The following is an 18,141-nucleotide window of genomic DNA, read 5'->3' on the forward strand; positions in this document are numbered from 1 at the left end:
TTCAAATTCACCATAATAATGGGTAACAATGGCATGCATTAAGGTTCCAATTTGCTGTAATCACCAAACAAATCAAATTTGATTTAATTTGATTTGTTAATCGGCATCATTTAAAAGGTAAGGGTTATTATTCATGTCGTATTAACATCAAAACAAAAGAGATAGTTTAAATGAGCTAGTAAATTAGGTATATATTTAAGTGGGTTTAATTTAGTAGTTTTATGTCCTCTAAATAGACTTACATTAAACAACGGTGTTTGCATGTATCGGCATTTGATTACAGTTCAATCGGTATTTCGATTGTGCTGAGAGATTTTATGACAGGAAAAGTAAACAGGAGCCTGGAAGAGGATTGCGATGTTGCTTAGCAACGCCTTTAGGGCGAAGAGATTTTTGAGTTTAGTGTTAACTGGAAACCAGAGGAGGAGGGGCTTTGCAGGAAGAGAGGGAATATCTCTCGCCACATTGCCAGAAGAAAAGCCATACAATGGAGCAAGGGGCAAAGAAGGCATATGCCAGGAACCTAGAGAACAGTTAGTTACAGAAACTAGAGAAGTGAAGTTGCCAGAAAGTCTCAAGTTAAAGGAACAGAGGATGTTGCTATTGGAGAAGGGTTACTGTCACTGAAGCTAAAGATAGAGCTGAAAGTGCAGGCCTTGGTGAAGTTGACTCAGGGAAAGGCAGCAAACAGAAGCAACTGTAAGTTTGGTGTCCATCTTTCCAGCGTTTGGAAACAATAGTATTCGGTAAGGGACTGAGTACATGAGTTTTTGTGTCCCAGTTTGGATGCTGTGGCAATTCAAGGCAAAGAAAATACTGAAATGAGAGTTGGAAATCTAGTTTCCAATCTAGTTGGAAATCTTTGCTAACACAGTGGAGAGAAAACAGCATTTGGAAGGATATTGGGAAAACCTGGAGATGGATCCTTCATGAAAACAGCTGAGGAAAAGCATTGCTTGAAAGACAATTTTAAAGCATGTCTTTTTAAGAGTGAACTTCGAAAACACTCAAGTGGCAATCAACTAGCATGAATTTCAGGAGAAATCCACAACTTATTGATTGAGTGGCCTTAGCCATTTGCTTTCAAAGTGGGATGCTACCTTTGAAATATGCGTACGCTTGTGAAGATAAGGGGGGGAATGAAGGGGTGTTGTATTAAAATCAAATATTTCATGTTGTTCCTAAAAAATAATTGGCAGTCCTGTGACTCTATTTCTCTACATCCACAGTTTCTAATTTCTGATTTAACATTTTCAAAATAAATAGCAACAAACCAAACTCAATAAAAGGTCCAAACATCAATTGACAAGTAACTAATATCTCAAACTGAAAAGGAAGATATCGTTCAAAACCAAGATTTGTTTTATAAAATGTATCGTTCAAAACCAAGATTTGTTTTATAAAATGTCTTTACATTTTAAGTCAGGTTAATATTATCACTGGGTGTTTTTGAAAAAAGACTCTCTTCCACTTTAAGGAATCTGCTGCTGTGCTGTCAACAGCTAATGCCTGCTTAGACCCAGTGATCTACTTTCTGTTTTGCAAGGCGTTCCGGTCAAAGTTAGGCCTGGCAAAAAACTCGAAGGACGATGATGCACAACAACAATCAGTCCTTACATCCTATCCCCTCACCATCTGTACTCAATGTAACTTCCACCAACCAAGTCAACAGTGCGAATGAATGCAACATCAATTTTGCAAAATTACCTTGAACCTACCATTACTCGCAATTATTCCAATTACCATGAATGAAATGCAAAATTCCTAAAGGAATGTTCAAAACATGGTTCGGAGATGGGAAGCATGAAGGCACTGAATTGAGCTTATAGCTACTGCGCAGATACTCCAGAGCGATTGAAATGCTTTTGAAATATAGGCACATTTTTGCCAAAGACATTGACGCACCGTGGCACAGTGGTTAGCACTGCTGCTTCACAGCATCAGGGATCTGGGTTCGATTCCCAGCTTGGATCACTGTCTGTGTGGAGTTTGCACGTTCTCCCCGTGTCTGCGTGGGTTTCCTCAGGGTTCTCTTGTTTCCTCCCACATTCTGAAAGACGTGCTGGTTAGGGTGCATTGACCCAAAAAGGTGCCAGACTGTGGCGACTAGAGGAATTTCACAGTAACTTCATTGCAGTGTTAATGTAAGCCTTACTTGTGACTTATACATAAACTTTTACTTTAAAAAAAAATTACACACAGCGAGGTCCCACAAACCGACAATGAGATGAATTAAATTAGTCAGCCACTGGTGATGTCAGCTGACCAATAAATGTTGGTCAGGGAAGACTTTAAGACCCCACTTTGAACCACACCCCAGAAGCTCCAGCATTCACCAAAGCACTCAAGTCTTTCAGCATCGATTTATTACATCTAGGCCTGCTCTCCACAGGTGACCATTTGGCCAAGACTTTACATAGATGTAGTTGATTATAGCTCACATTATGTCAACGGGGAACCTGCAGCAATAACGATGAGGGATTTTCTTTGTGGCATTATGTTGATATTGTGTGCAAGTAAAGAAAGCTGTGCATGTGTGTGTCCAGGGGGACAGTTATTAGAGATAGGTAGTCTCAGAGATGAAAGGTTGTGTTATGTTGATACATTTGTACTAGGAGGATATGGTCACTTCGAGTTACAAGCCACTAAGGTGGATCTAAAATTTGTATTGTGAGATCAGTGGGAAACTCGGTTTTTCAGCTGTTAAATTTCAGAAGGGAATTCAGAGTTAATATGCATCTTACAGAGGTTCCATGAGTAAACAGGGGACGATGTATTACATGTTACTCGTCCAAAAGTAGTGGCAAAATAAAAACATGGAAGGTTTTTATATTTGTGGAACTTAAGGTGTTTTAGCAAAATGGATTCTGAGATAAAAGGGGGAAAAAGGTATTTAAGGAAGGTTATTAAACTGAGTGGTTTATCTGTGGGAAAAGAGCAGAAGACCAGTTCATGGAACCGTGAACTGCTGTGAAAATTTTGCATTTGAGTCAACCACCCAGAATGAAGCCAGAAGAGTCTCTGTTTTCAGAGAACAGTTTGTTTCTGAACCTCCTTTTGGAATTCCACATCTCAGAACAGAAACGCTGGAGAAGTTGCGTGGTTTATCTTCATTAAAGTGACAACGATTCATTGACAGCGTTACTGGATTTTTATGGTAAAAAAATCTACAAGGGTATTGCCCAAGAAGTTAGTTTACTTGTGCATATTTAACCAAGCAGGTTTTTTGTTTGTGTTTTAATCGTGTAACTTAGTTCTTGTGTGCTTAATTTCTTTTTTCTTTTTAATAAACCTTCTAATTTTCAGATTTCTAAAGGTGTTATTGGGGGTCAGGAGAGCTTCCTCCTCATTTTCATAATAAGAAAAGATGTATATGCTCAGTGGGACAGATCTCACTCTGGAGTCTGGCTTGCTAAGCAGCAGCATCCACTGTGATTATAACATTATTAAAAATTTCAGGTTTTAAAAAAAAAATCAGTCAAATGCCAAAACTCTGTTGGACATGTAAATATTTAATACATTGTGTTAAGATAAAATAACTATCCACTTTGCACCAAAATGTAGATGGGCTAGTGATCAAACACTCCTAACTCTCTTGCAATTTTGCCATTGTCATCAACCTTGGCAAGGAATAAATGATTTGTTTGGATTGTAGAAGACTAATATGTAAGTGACCACCCATGCGCCAGCTAACCGTGCCCCAGTCTCTTACGCTGGTGGTGGAATCTGGTGGTGTAGTGGTAACATCACTGGACAAGTAATCCAATGGCACAGGCTAATGTTCTGGAGCAAGAGTTCAAATCTGACCATGGTAGCTGGTGGAGTTTAAATTCAAATAATCTGGAATTCAAAAGCTAGCCTCAGTAATGGTGAGCATGTCCTTTCGAGAAAGAAATCTGTTGTGCTTTCCTATGAAAGAATAAAGAAATAAAACATAACTACATACCTGAAAAGTAACAAGGCACTTTGGAGATGGCCATCTACTGCAACCTCAATTAAACAAATAATAAGAATTACAAATAAATGCCTACATACAGAAACATTTATAATTTGTAGTAAAAAAAGGTGGAATTTTGGAACACGGTCCAATCGATTATGTTGATTTTGATGTAAATTCACTGAAGCATTCTGACCAGGATAATTCAAGCTTCAATGTGTCTATTGTTAAAGCCTGAATCACAGACAACATTTCCGTGTTACATACAAACATATGAATTAGGAGCAGTAGGCCACTCGACCCTTCAAGCCTGTTCTGCCATTCAATAAGATCACGGTAAATCTGATTTTAACATTCCAACTTACCCCCCAAAAACATATTGCGCCTTTGATAATGATGAACCAGTCTACCTCTGCCTTGGCATTATTCAAAGATTCTGCCTCCACCACCTTTTGAGGAAAAGAGTTCCAAAGACTCTCTCGACCCCCTCAGAGAAATGATATCTCATCATTTCTGCTTCAATTGGCAGACTCTTTCTTTTTAAACAGTGACCCAGAGTTCTAGATTCTCCAACAACAAGGAACATATTCTTTCCACATTCACCCTGTCAGGTCTCCTCAGGACCTTGTATGTTTCAATTAAGTTGCCTCTTAATGTTCAAAACTCCAGTGTGGATACAAGCCTAGCCTATCCAGAGATTCCTCATTAGATAACCCGCCTATTCTAGATATTATCCAGGAAACTTTCTCTGAACTGTTTCCAATGCAATTACATCCTTTCTTAAATAAGAAGACCAATGCTGTACACTGTACTCAAGGTGTGATCACAGCAATAGCACGGACAGGTGTAGCATAGTGGTAGTTTACCAAAATTCGCTGGACTCTGGGGTAGTTCCCGCAGATTGGAAAACAGCAAATGTGGCGCCACTGTTTAAAAAAGGAGGTAGACAAAAGACGGGTAACTATAGGCCGGTTCGCTTAACTTCTGTAGGAGGGAAAATGCTTGAATCTATCATCAAGGAAGAAATTGCGAGACACCTGGATATAAATTGTCCCGTTGGTAAGACGCAGCATGAGTTCATGAAGGGAAGGTCAAGTTTAACTAATTTGGTGGAATTGGTTGAGAACATTACATGTGCAGTGGACAATGCGGAACCTGTGGATGTGGTGTATCTGGATTTCCAGAAGGCATTTGACAAGGTGCCGCACCAAAGACTGCTACATAAGATAATGGTGCACGGTGTTAGGGTAATAAGAACAAAGAACAATACAGCACAGGAACAGGCCCTTCGGCCCTCCAAGCCCGTGCCGCTCCCCGGTCCAGGATTGAATCCTGAATCCAGGATCCCCGCCCAATTTTCCAGCCTATCTACAGCCTAATATCCTATCCACCGAGCTGTCCCTCACAGCTACGATGCTTTGTTCATCACAACCTATTAACTCACCCCCACCCCGCCATTCCAGACCATGTGATCTCCAGGGAGAGGCGAAAACCCAGAGTGAAAACCCCAGGGCCAATATGGGGAAAACAAAATCTGGGAAATTCCTCTCCAACCCCCTGTGGCGATCGAAACGAGTCCAGGAGATCACACTGGCCCTGATCAGAAAATGCTTCCCAACCCTATTCATTTCCACTTCTGCTTTACGAACACCATCTAAATTCCCTGCCCCCGAGACAGGTTCCCAACTATCCGCAGTCTCGCTCTGTACTGGCACCAGCAAGATGATCATAGAATGAAGCCTTGAAACGAGAAACAAAGAACAATTAGCCCGCGCCGCTCCCTGGTCCAAACTAGACCACTCTTTTGTATCCCTCCATTCCCACTCCGTTCATATAGCTGTCTAGATAAGTCTTAAACGTTCCCAGTGTGTCCGCCTCCACCACCTTGCCCGGCAACACATTCCAGGCCCCCACGACCCTCTGTGTAAAATATGTCCTTCTGATATCTGTGTTAAACCTCCCCCCCTTCACCTTGAACCTATGACCCCTCGTGAACGTCACCACCGACCCGGGGAAAAGCTTCCCACCGTTCACCCTATCTATGCCTTTCATAATTTTATAATGTATTAGCATGGATAGAGGATTGGTTAACTAACAGAAAGCAAAGAGCGGGGGTAAATGGCTGTTTTTCTGGTTGGCGATCAGTGACTAGTGGTGTGCCTCAGGGATCAGTGTTAGGACCGCAATTGTTTACGATTTACATAAATGATTTGGAGTTGGGGACCAAGTGTAGTGTGTCAAAATTCACAGATGAGACTAAGATGAGTGGCAGAGCAAAACAGGCAGAGGATGCTGAAAGTCTGCAAAGGGATATAGATAGTCTAAGTGAGTGGGCGAGGGTTTGGCAGATGGAGTACAATGTTGGTAAATATGAGGTCATCCATTTTGGTAGGAATAACAGCAAAATGGACTATTATTTAAATGGTAAAACATTGCAGCATGCTGCTGTGCAGAGACCTGGGTGTCCTTGTGCAGGAATCTCAAGGAGTTGGTTTGCAGGTGCAGCAGGTAATTAAGAAGGCAAATGGAATTTTGTCCTTTATTGCTCGAGGGATGGAATTTAAAAACAGCGAGGTTATGTTGCAGCTGTATAAGGTGCTGGTGAGGCTACACCTAGAATACTGTGTACAGTTTTGGTCTCCTTACTTGAGAAAGGATATGCTGGCACTGGAGGGGGTGCAGAAGAGATTCGCTAGGTTGATTCCGGAATTGAGAGGGTTGGCTTATGAGGAGAGACCGAGTAGACTGGAGCTATATTCACTGGATTTCAGAAGAATGAGGGGAGATCTTATAGAAAGATAGATAGAAGCAGGGAACTTGTTTCCACTGGCAGGTGAAACCAGAACTAGGGGGCATGGCCTCAAAATAAGGGGTAGCAGATTTAGGACTGAGTTGAGGAAGAACTTCTTCACACAAAGGGCCCTATTTTACCATTGCGTTGCGCCCGTTTTTGGGCGCGAAAATGTGGTAAAGTCGGGTGTGAGGCCATTAACGCGATCCGTGCCCGCGTCCGCACAGATTGTCACTTTACCAAAACCCGGGAATGGCGGTGGTCCGCTTCACGCCCAAAATGAGCACAACGACGATTTAAATGCATTTGCATGCATTTAAATTGAATTAATGAACTGCCCGCCCAACTCTATCAGCATTTCCCCCTTTACCACCACTTTTGCCGAACCGGAACCGCGCCATAATGGACCTGCTAAATAAAAGTCTGAATCGGGTGCTCCAGCTGCTGAAGAGTGCGTTCAGTGTTTCCAACGGCTCTCTGACTCAGATCAGTAGTGGGGGGACAGGTTGGGGGGGGACGTGGGTCAGATCATTCTCTGGTTGGGGGGTGGGGGAGGGGAGTGAGGCCAGATCGTTGTCTGGTTGGGGAGGGGGGAGGAGGAGGAGGTGGGTCAGGTGTTTCTCTGGCAGGGCGGGGGGGGGGGGAGAGGGCCGATCGTTGTCTGGTGGGGAGGGAGGAGGAGGCGGGTTCTCTGGGGGAGGGGGGAGGAGTGAGGCTAGATCGTTGTCTGGGGGTGGGGCTGGCGGGAGGAGGGGAGTGAGGCCAGACTATTCTCTGCGGCGCGGGGGGCGGGGGGGGGGGGGGGGGGGGGGGTGGGGGGGGGGGGGGGCTGAGTGAGGAAAGACCATTCTCTGGGGGGAGGAGTAAGGCTAGATCGTTGTCGGAGGGGGTGAGTGAGGCTAGATCGTTGGCGGGGGTGGGGAGGCCTGATCGCTCACTGGTGGGGGGGGGGGGGGGGAGCGCAGATGGATCTCTGGTGGGGGGGCAGGGGGCTCCGCTGCCACTCTGCGGGCGATTGGTGGGGGGGGGGGCAGAGGTGGCGATCGGTCTGGGTAGTGGGGGGTGGATAAGGGGGACAGTGATGTGTGTGGGTAGTGGGGGGGTGGATAAGGAGGACAGTGATGTGTGTGGATAGTGGGGGGGGGATGTGTGTGGGTAGTGGGGGGATGGATAACGGGGACAGTGATGTGTGCGGGTAGTGGGGAGATGGATAAGGGGGACAGTGATGTGTATGGGTAGTGGGGGGGTGGATAAGGAGGACAGTGATGTGTGTGGGTAGTGCGGGGGTGGATAAGGGGAACAGTAATGTGTGTGGTGTCCATCGCTCCGGCTTTTCGCTCCCAGGCCGCTTTCTCCGCTTTCTGCGGCCCGGGAGCGATCTGACACGGGCGCGCTTTTTCAAATTTTTTTCCAACTGCGCATGCGCAGTTCAGAGCTCCGATCGTTCCGGCCACGCTAAGCCCCGCCCACAGCGCGAATGGGACGGGAGATGACTGAGTGTGTATGGGGGTGCCTGAAAGCAGATTTCTAATTCGGATCTGCATTACACCCAGATTCAGCACTTAGAATGAAAATGGCAAAATCAGGCCCAAAGGGTTGTGAATCTGTGGAATTCCCTGCCCAGTGAAGCAGTTGAGGCTACCTCATTGAATGTTATTAAGGCGAAGATAGATAATTTTTTGAACAGTAAAGGAATTAAGGGTTATGGTGAGTGGGCGGGTAAGTGGAGCTGAGTCCACAAAAAGATCAGCCATGATCTTATTGAATGGCGGAGGAGGCTCGAAGGGCCAGATGGCCTACTCCTGCTCCTAGTTCTTATGTTCTTATAACATCGCTACTATTATATTCAATTCTCTTTGCAATTAATTATAATGTTCCATTAGCTTTCCTAATTACTTGCTGTACCTGCATCTTAGTCTTTGATGATTCATGCACTCAGACACCTGGATCCCTCCACAACTCAATGATCTCACCAATGCCTGTATAACTGAAGCATAACCTCCCCTACTGTAGCGCTAATCCCTATAGCACACCACTCGCTACATCTTGCCAACCAAAAAATGACTCATTTATGCCTTCTCTGTTTCCTGTTAGCTCGGCATTCTCCTATCTACGCCAATATGTTTAAAGTTTATTTATTATTGTCACAAGTAAGCTTACATTAACACCGCAATGAAGTTACTGTGACAATCCCCTCGTCGTCACCCACCAGCGCCCATCCGGGTACACTGAGGAAGAGTTTAACATGGCCAATGCTCCTCACCAGCACATCTTTCGGACTGTGGGAGGAAACCCACACAGACACGGGGAGAATGTGCATTCTCCTCACAGACAGTGACCCAAGCCAGGAATTGAACCCCGGCCCCTGGCGCTGTGAGATAGCAGTGCTAACCACTGTGCCACCGTGCCACCCACCTACACCATGAGTGTTTACTTTTCACTATAACCTTTCATGAGGAACCTTATCAGCTGTCTTCTGAAATTCTAAGTACAGTACATCCACTGGTTCCCCTTTATCTACAATACATGTTACTTCTTCAAAGAACAGCAGTACATTGTTTGTTCCTTTGCACAAAACCATGTTAACTCTGTCTGGTTATCTTGAATTTGTCTAAGCGCCCTGTTATAATTCCTCTGATAATTGCTTTTTACATTGCCCCCAAGACAGATGCAAACAGGCCATTAGTTTGCTGCTTTCTGTCTCCCTTACATTTTGAATAAACATTAGCTATTATCCAATCTAATGGAAACTTGCTTCCCAATGCTAATAACTTTTGGAAAATTAAAACCAACGCAGCAATCATCTCATTAGCCACAGTGGCTAGCAACTAGCCACTAGTGTTAGAGAAATATAGCAACAGGCAGCCATAGCAGTGGCCTTTAACAGAGGCTGAATCCTCACGCATCACCTTATAAAATCACTGACTGTGGTGCTCACAAATGTTTGGCAATAATGGAAAAATCTCATGCCTCATTATCTCTGAAAAGATGCCAATGGCCCTGTGGATTGCCAAAACCAAACTAGGGAATGATACAAAGGACATCTACATTTCAAATGCCCGGTCTGGCCACTGGGTCTACCAGTCTGCTAGGAATAAGAACCCTGTGACTTTCCTTTCAAATTCTCAATGGTCAGAACATTAACAATCTTAGGAACCCAGATGAAGGAATATACACCTGTTGTCAAAACTAAAGTGGAGAGATGGGAGTGATGTTACATGAACATCTGTCCACCCCTCCTCCCCCCCCCCCCAACCAAATGGAAGAACTAGTTGTTATACTGCCTAGTTGTACTGCACATCAATCTGCCAGCTTCCATCAATCAAACAGCATCTCAGAAAAGGGTCTCTGTCCAGCTTTGAATGCCTGGTCCTCACCTATACTGTTTCTCCTGGAACTTCTGAACTTGTATAACATTGCCTGCAAGATTCATTCATCTCTGTGTTTCAAAGTTTATTTATTAGTCACAAGTAAGGCTTTACATTAACACTGCAATGAAGTTACTGTGAAATTTCCCTAGTCGCCACACTCAGGTGCCTGTTCAGGTCAATGCACCTAACCAGCGTGTCTTTCGGACTATGGATGGAAACCGGAGCACCCTGAGGAAACCCACGCAGACACGGGGAGAATGTGCAGACTCCGCACAGACAAGTGACCCAAGCCAGGAATCGAACCCAGGTCCCTGGTGCTGTGAGGCAGCAGTGCTCACCACTGTGCCACCGTGTACCTATCTGATTGTGGAAGTCACCTATACTGGGGAAGTGAATTATCCAGCATGAGTTCAGCCTCCCGAACTCTGTGAAGGAATTCATCATTGGATGTTTGATGCTGGGCTCTTGTGAAACAATAATTCTTTGCCCTCAAACCTTTTTCCATCATTCCTCCATTCCTGTATGAATGCACAAAGGGATGCATAGTGACTCTCCCTCCTGCATTTTGCGAAACAACCAAACCTCTTGAATTTACCCCACACCAAAAGTCAGGGATTGGGAAATATGACACCATTTATAAAAGAGAAAATCAAAATCAAAATGGCTTTCTGTTTAGAATCATAGAATCCTACAGTGCAGAAGGAGGCCATTCGGCCCATTGTGTATGCACCAACCACAATCCCACCCAGGCCCAATCCCCATATCCCCATGCATTTACCCTAGCTAGTCCCAATCAGACAGTGAGAGGAGAAATGGGGGCTGTTTATATTAAACCCTCCTCCTGTCGGTAACACTTCAATAATTTGAATGAGAGACTTTGTTAATCTCTGGAGAATGAAAGACATCGTTTTAGGTCTATATGTTCTATTAAGTGATCAGAAAATTGGGGGGGGGAGGGAGGGCCAAATACAGCAATGGTCAGGAAAATGATTGTGGGCTGGTGGAGTTTCCCTTCCCACACGAGGCCAGAACAGGGATATTTTTTGAGCTTCCATGCTGCCCCCGAACTTGTCCTGCAGCAGTTTAAAATAAGTAGATCGTCTTCAGATTAAAACAGGAAGGAGTTCTTATTTTAGAAAATGATCCGGCATCAAGAGGGCACAATGACCTACTCCCCAAACAACATGTCAGCAATTTTGAATGTGAAACGAGAATTGAAATGTTCCAACTTGCGTTCAAGCATTGTGACGTGATCATTGGATCAGATAGGAAGAAACAAATCTAATGCGGTCAAATCTTTCAGTCTCTTAGAATACGATGATGTAAACATCGTTTAAAAGGAAGGGGTTGCTATTTGTAAGGGCCTGGGTTAAAATTAGGCTGAGCAAAGTACCACCCACACAGTGATGCAAGCACGTGGCCCAGACCCGGCGGGGAGTCAGTGTGGTGTGGAGCAGAGGCAGCAGAGGGGCACAGTGGTTAGCACTTACAGTGCAGAGTCTGCACGTTCTCCCCGTGTCTGCGTGGGTTTCCTCCGGGTGCTCCGGTTTCCTCCCACAGTCAGAAAGACGTGCTGGTTAGGTGCATTGGCCATGCTAAATTCTCCCTCAGTGTACCCGAACAGGCGCCGGAGTGTGGCCACTAGGGGATTTTCACAGTAACTTCAATGCACTGTTAATGTAAGCCTACTTGTGACTCATAAATAAATTTTAACTTGTAGATGTGAAAAGCCAAATGCATGCAGATAGCTCCTAGCTTGTAGCTTTGTTGTTCCTGTGTAAATAGTTTTACCTGTTAATAAAGACTTACAGTTAACTCAGTGAAGACCACAAAAACTTCTTTAAGACTTATTGTTCTGCAACCAACAGTCTTCCAGCATGGTGGCAGTTGGGGTCAAAAAACTTCAACATCACTAAAATGCTGAAACACTCCAAGACAATGGAGATGAAAAAAAAGTCAACAAAAAACCGACCCGAGAGGAGCTCCCAACAGAAACTGAAGGTGCAGAGAAAATTCGCCAGATGATGTTCCAGAGAAAAGGCTTGGAAGCTAAAGGCAGAAATGTTGACTGCAACAGAAGACTCCATTGAATAGCTCATGGACGTCCAGCTTCAGAGCCCAGAGGCCATAGAGGTTGCAAGGGTGACCTAAATCTTTTAAATTTCCAGGCTACATTCAGCCCTGAGAACCCCTCCCCAGTTCCGTGTCAAAGGTGCCATTGAAGGAAAGCCAGTCGCTGAAGACCAATTCCCCAGTCGGACCTCCAGCTTGTGGTCTCTGAATATTGTAACATAAGAAAAAAATAAATAATTGTCAAAAGCTCTTGGGAACCTCGCAACTGTTCAGCTCAGAAAATGGCAGGCGTAACTATGAATTTGAATGCCTCGTTATTCCTCATAGCAAACCACAGAAGAAAAGAACTCTTACACAGTCAATCTCATGGATCACAATTCAGCAGTTCCAACTCAGTTTGGACTAAAACAAGACCCAGACCAGTCACCAAATTGGAGTCATTGGAAGAAACTGGAACACTACCTGTGACAAATAAATAAGCTTTGACTTTAAAAGACTTTTAAGATGTAGCACAGTTTCTGGCTTAAATAAAAAGCCAGAAGAAGCGCAGGGGAACATGCTCCTTTACTCTAAAGCCCAATTGCAGATGCTATCATTTCCTAGGCTCCAAATACAGAAGTTAGTTACGAAGCTCTTCACATAACTGGTCCAGCTAAAAATGTGTACAGGATTATGCTGAGAGACAATGCTGAACTAGTATACCTTTATAATACATTAAAGTTAAAGTTTAAGTCTATTTATTAGTCACAAGTAGGCTTACATTAACGCTGCAATGAAGTTACTGTGAAAATCCCCTTGTCACCACATTCTGGCACCTGTTCGGGTACACTGAGGGAGAATTTAGCATGGCCAATGCACCAAACCAGCACGTCTTTCGAACGTGGGAGGAAACCGGAGCACCCGGAGGAAACCCACGCAGACACGGGGAGAACGTGCAAACTCCACACAGACAGTGATCCAAGCCAGGAATCGAACCTGGGTCCCTGGCGCTGTGAGGCAGCAATGTTAACCACTGTGCCACCGTGCTGCTCTACACGCGCACACAGACACACATGCCTGCATAGACACTCATGCGCACACAAACAGATACACATGCCCACACTCCCGCACACTACAAAATCATAAAATGCATAGTTGGATCTTTAAATTAGCTGTCTTTTTAGCTGTTCGACATCACTGTTACTGAAGGTCACGCGGTTGGCCTGAGCTTCTTCATATCACAACTTACTAATTCTGGTTCAGGAAAATGCTGAACACTGCAAATTGACCACGGTCATGAGGAGAAAACAGACATTTAATGCACACAAGTTCAGTCCAGTATCGCTGCAAAAAACTCTCGCTCTGACAGACACAGAGTAAATACCACATCAAGAACATCCATTCAAGTAGGTAATTTTTCTTTTGTCTTTGTGGGATTTTATATATTGTGACCATCCTGTTGAGACGGGTTTTTGCATCAGAACTTAGAGTCATTGAGTCACAGAGGTTTACAGCATGGAAACAGGCTCTTCGGCCCAACTTGTCCATGCCACCCCTTTTTTTAACCACTAATTTAGTCCCAATTGCCCGCGTTTGGCCCATATCGCTCTATACTCATCTTAGCCATGTAACTGTCTAAACGCTTTTTAAAAGACAAAATTGTACCCGCCTCTACTACTACCTCTATTAGCTAGATTCATAACTAAAAAGTTGAGAGAGAAAGATGGAAGTTGAAAAGTTTCTGTTTTGGTGGCAGTGATTTCACACAATTCCCTTTAAAACTGTGGCACAAAACAAAGTTTCTTTCTTAAAATATCTTTTCCAAGTTTTGTAGAAGAGTGATTGAGATCCGAAATGTTAACTCTCTCTCCACAGAAGCTGCCAGACCTGCTGGGTTTATGCAGCATTTTCTGTTTCTATTTTCCAAAACCGACTTCTGTTCAAACAAAAGTCAGAATTTGCATTGAGCCTTTGCCTTTCATTTCTAACCCATGAGTAAAAAAAAAAATCACCCGACATTATATGCTTAACTTTCTGGAGTTGGACTTGTGCTGTGTAGAGACCTCCCGCCTCTAATGCGAGGGCGCTACCACTATACCAAGGTGGACTTCTTGTTGCTACAGAACTAAGTAATCATCGATTTCTCCACCTCAGAGGGAAGATTTTTTTAATGGCAAATTTATGGGCAGCACGGTAGCACAGTGGTTAGCACTGCTGCTTCACAGCTCCAGGGTCCCGGGTTCGATTCCCGGCTCGGGTCACTGTCTGTGTGGAGTTTGCACATTCTCCTCGTGTCTGCGTGGGTTTCCTCCGGGTGCTCTGGTTTCCTCCCACAGTCCAAAGATGTGCGGGTTAGGTTGATTGGCCAGGTTAAAAAAATTGCCCCTTAGAGGCCTGGGATGCGTAGGTTAGAGGGATTAGTGGGTAAAATATGTGGGGGTAGGGCCTGGGTGGGATTGCGGTCGGTGCAGACTCGATGGGCCGAATGGCCTCCTTCTGCACTGTGGGGTTTCTATGGTTTCTATGGCAAAGATCTAACACGATTCCAAACCTGTTTAAGAGAGTTAATCTACGCTGAGACTTCCCTCACAATGTTTAAACAGTAACAAACCTAAATGCCTGAGAGACAATAAAACCGAGTGTACTGATCACTGACGTGGTTAGGTTGATTGGCTGTGTGCACATCTTTGAGTTCGCTTCTTGTTTTGATTTAGTTCAACACATCTGATTTAATGTTCTCAAAACTATCCTCCAAAGCAAAGAAAAGCCCGAATGCGAAACATTTTCTGGAGATGCAGAAATCAAGTTTTAAGGTGAGAGGGGAAAGATACAAAAGGGTCCAGAGGGGCAATTTTTTCACACAGAGGGTAGTGAGTGCCTGGAAAATCGGGTGTTTTTTTTTACTCATGGGTTAGAAATGAAAGGCAAAAGCTCAATGCAAATTCTGACTTTTGTTTGAACAGAAGTCGGTTTTGGGCGGCACGGTAGCACAGTGGTTAGCACTGCTGCTTCACAGCTCCAGGGTCCCGGGTTCGATTCCCGGCTCGGGTCACTGTCTGTGTGGAGTTTGCACATTCTCCTCGTGTCTGCGTGGGTTTCCTCCGGGTGCTCCGGTTTCCTCCCACAGTCCAAAGATGTGCGGGTTAGGTTGATTGGCCAGGTTAAAAATTGCCCCTTAGAGTCCTGGGATGCGTGGATTAGCGGGTAAATATGTGGGGGTAGGGCCTGGGTGGGACTGTGGTCGGTGCAGACTCGATGGGCCGAATGGCCTCCTTCTGCACTGTAGGGTTTCTATGATTCTATGAAATAGAAACAGAAAATGCTGCATAAACCCAGCAGGTCTGGCAGCTTCTTTCTACAAAACTTGGAAAAGATATTTTAAGAAAGAAGCTTTGTGCCACAATTTTAAAGGGAATTGTGTGAAATCACTGCCACCAAAACAGAAACCTTTCAACTTCCATCTTTCTTAACCTTTCAGTTATGAATCTAGCATTCAGTACGAGAACCAATGACCAGATCTGGAGGAATACACTCACACAGAATTGGAAGAATCTGTTGCGTAAGTCCCTTCCTCAGTTTGGACATCGGTCTGGCTGTGTCACACACATCCTGAAAGTAATGAATACCTTATACGGTCACATTGCTGCAAAATGCTTATATTAATCGCAGACAAATATAACAGCAGATAACAGGGAGGAAAAGAGAATGGGCTGGGGAAAAAAACTCCCATTTTATCAGTGCCTTAAAATTCAATCGTATTTAGGTGTAAGTCCTCCGTTCAACGTAGAAAAGAAACAGTTTCTGTTAGAAGCTAGACTAATCTAAAAGGGGGAAGAACAGATGATGCCCAAAGATAGTCATTTAAAGCTTTGTTTGAAACGTGCAATATTTGAGGACTTTTTTGAAACATAAAGACCAGCAGATAACAGGAATTTCTTTTTATTCGTTCAAGGGATGTGGGTGTCACTGGCTGGACCAGCATTTATTGCCCTTCCCTAACTGAGCTCCATTTCAGAGGGCAGTTCAGAGTAAACCACAGTTTTGTGGATCTGGAGTTACATGAAGGACAGACCAGGAAAGGAGGGCAGGCTTCCTTCTAAAGGACATGAGTGAACCAGATGGGTTTGTACGGCAATCAACAATGTTCAGAATTAGACTTGCAATTGGATTAAAATTTCACCATCTGCCAAGGTGGGATTTGATCCTGGATCCCCAGATCTTGCCCAATGATAATACCACTCTACCACTGCACATCATAAACTGATAATCCATGTCAATAGAGGTTCCTTCATTCAATTTGTGACATTTATTGATGCAAAATTAATAATAATAATGAATAATTGACACATTTCCCAGAATCTAAAACATTCTCATTAATAGGTCGAAAGCAACCTTTTGGAATCTGGAAGTCCCATAGCTATCAAGTTATTCCTCAGCCTTTTCTTTCCCAGTGCAAAGTACTCCAGCCTCTTCAACCTTTCCTGATAATTATATCCTCTTAGTTCTGCTACCATCTTTCTGAAGCTTTTCTGTACCTGCTCTGATCATTGTTATCACAAGGAGACCAGAACTCCAAACACACACACACACGCTTAAAATAATCTCGCGCCCACAGAATTTTGAAAAAATTTACTTCAGTGCAATAGGAGTTTCAATAAATTGATAACTATCAATAATAATTAATAATTAAAAATAAGGCAGGATCTGGCCAAGATAGACTGGTAACAGCTACTAATGTGAAAATCCACAGAAGAGCAGTGGGGGGGGACATTCAAAAAGGAAAAATGGGAAGGGTGCAAGCCCAGCATGTTCCCTCTCGGGTGATAGGTAGGAATAACAAGCCCAGAGAACCATGGATGACCAGAGATATTCAGGATACAATGAGAAGGAAAAGAGGGGCTTTTAAAAAGTACAAGGGGAGCAAATCAGTGGAGGCATTAGTGAGGTATGGGAAGTGCAGGGTGGAGCTTAAGAAAGCAATTAGGAATGCAAAGAGTGGATATGAGAAAGCTCTGACTGGTAAGACTGGGAAAATCCCAAGATATTCTACAAGTATATCAATGGGAAGAGGATAGCTAGGGACAAAGGGGGACAAACTGTGGGTGGAGCCAGAGGACATTGGTAGAGTGTTGAATGAATATTTCACATCCATCTCCAACTAAGAGAATGAGGACGATGGTATGGAATTCAGGGACAGAGACTGAGGGTCTTGAGCAAATTGACATAAGGGAGGACAAGGCATTGGAGATGATGGCAGCCTTAAAGGTGGATAAATCTCCAGGTCCAGATTAATTGTGTCCTCGGCTGCTGTGGGAAGCAAGGGAGGAGTTTGCAGGGGCTTTTCAACTCCTCTCTGGCCATGGGGTACGTGCCAGATGACTGGAGAACAGCTAATGTGGTTCCGCTATTTAAGAAGGGTTGTAGAGATAAACCAGGGAACTGCAGACCAGTGAATCTCATGTCAGTGGTAGGGAAACTATGAGAGAAACTTCTGAAGGAGAGCATCTATCTCCACTTAGAGAGGCAAAGCTTGATTAGGGATAGTCAGCATGGCTTCATCAGAGGGAGGTCATGCCTAACAAATTTGATTGAATCTTTTGACAAGGTGACTAGGTCTGTAGACGAGGGTCAATCTAGTTTATATGGATTTCAGCAAAGCCTCTGACGAGGTCCCACATGGGAGACTTGTAAAGAAGGTAAATTCACATGGGATACAGGGTAATTTGATGAACTGGATTCAAAATTGGCTCAGTTGTAGGAAAGAGGGTGATAACAGAAGGCTACTTCAGTGACTGGAAGTCAGTGTCCAGTGATGTACCATAGGGATCTGTGTCGGACCTCCTATGGAATTTAATCCTGAGAAGTGAGAGGTGATACAATTTGGAAGAAGTAGAATTCCCTGCTCAGCGAAGCAATTGAGGCTACCTCATTGAATGTTTTTAAGGCAAGGATAGATAAATTTTTGAACAGTAAAAGAATTAAGGGTTATG

The 18,141-nt window shown here is 44.1% G+C and overlaps 1 protein-coding gene across 1 annotated transcript in view; it reads right to left on the minus strand.

The window, feature by feature from the left end:
• LOC144487108 (mediator of RNA polymerase II transcription subunit 12-like protein) overlaps window positions 1-18,141 on the minus strand; it is a 596,823-nt gene that overhangs the window by 381,010 nt on the left and 197,672 nt on the right.

Source organism: Mustelus asterias, chromosome 3 (assembly GCF_964213995.1).
Source record: "Mustelus asterias chromosome 3, sMusAst1.hap1.1, whole genome shotgun sequence".
NCBI lineage: Eukaryota > Metazoa > Chordata > Chondrichthyes > Carcharhiniformes > Triakidae > Mustelus > Mustelus asterias.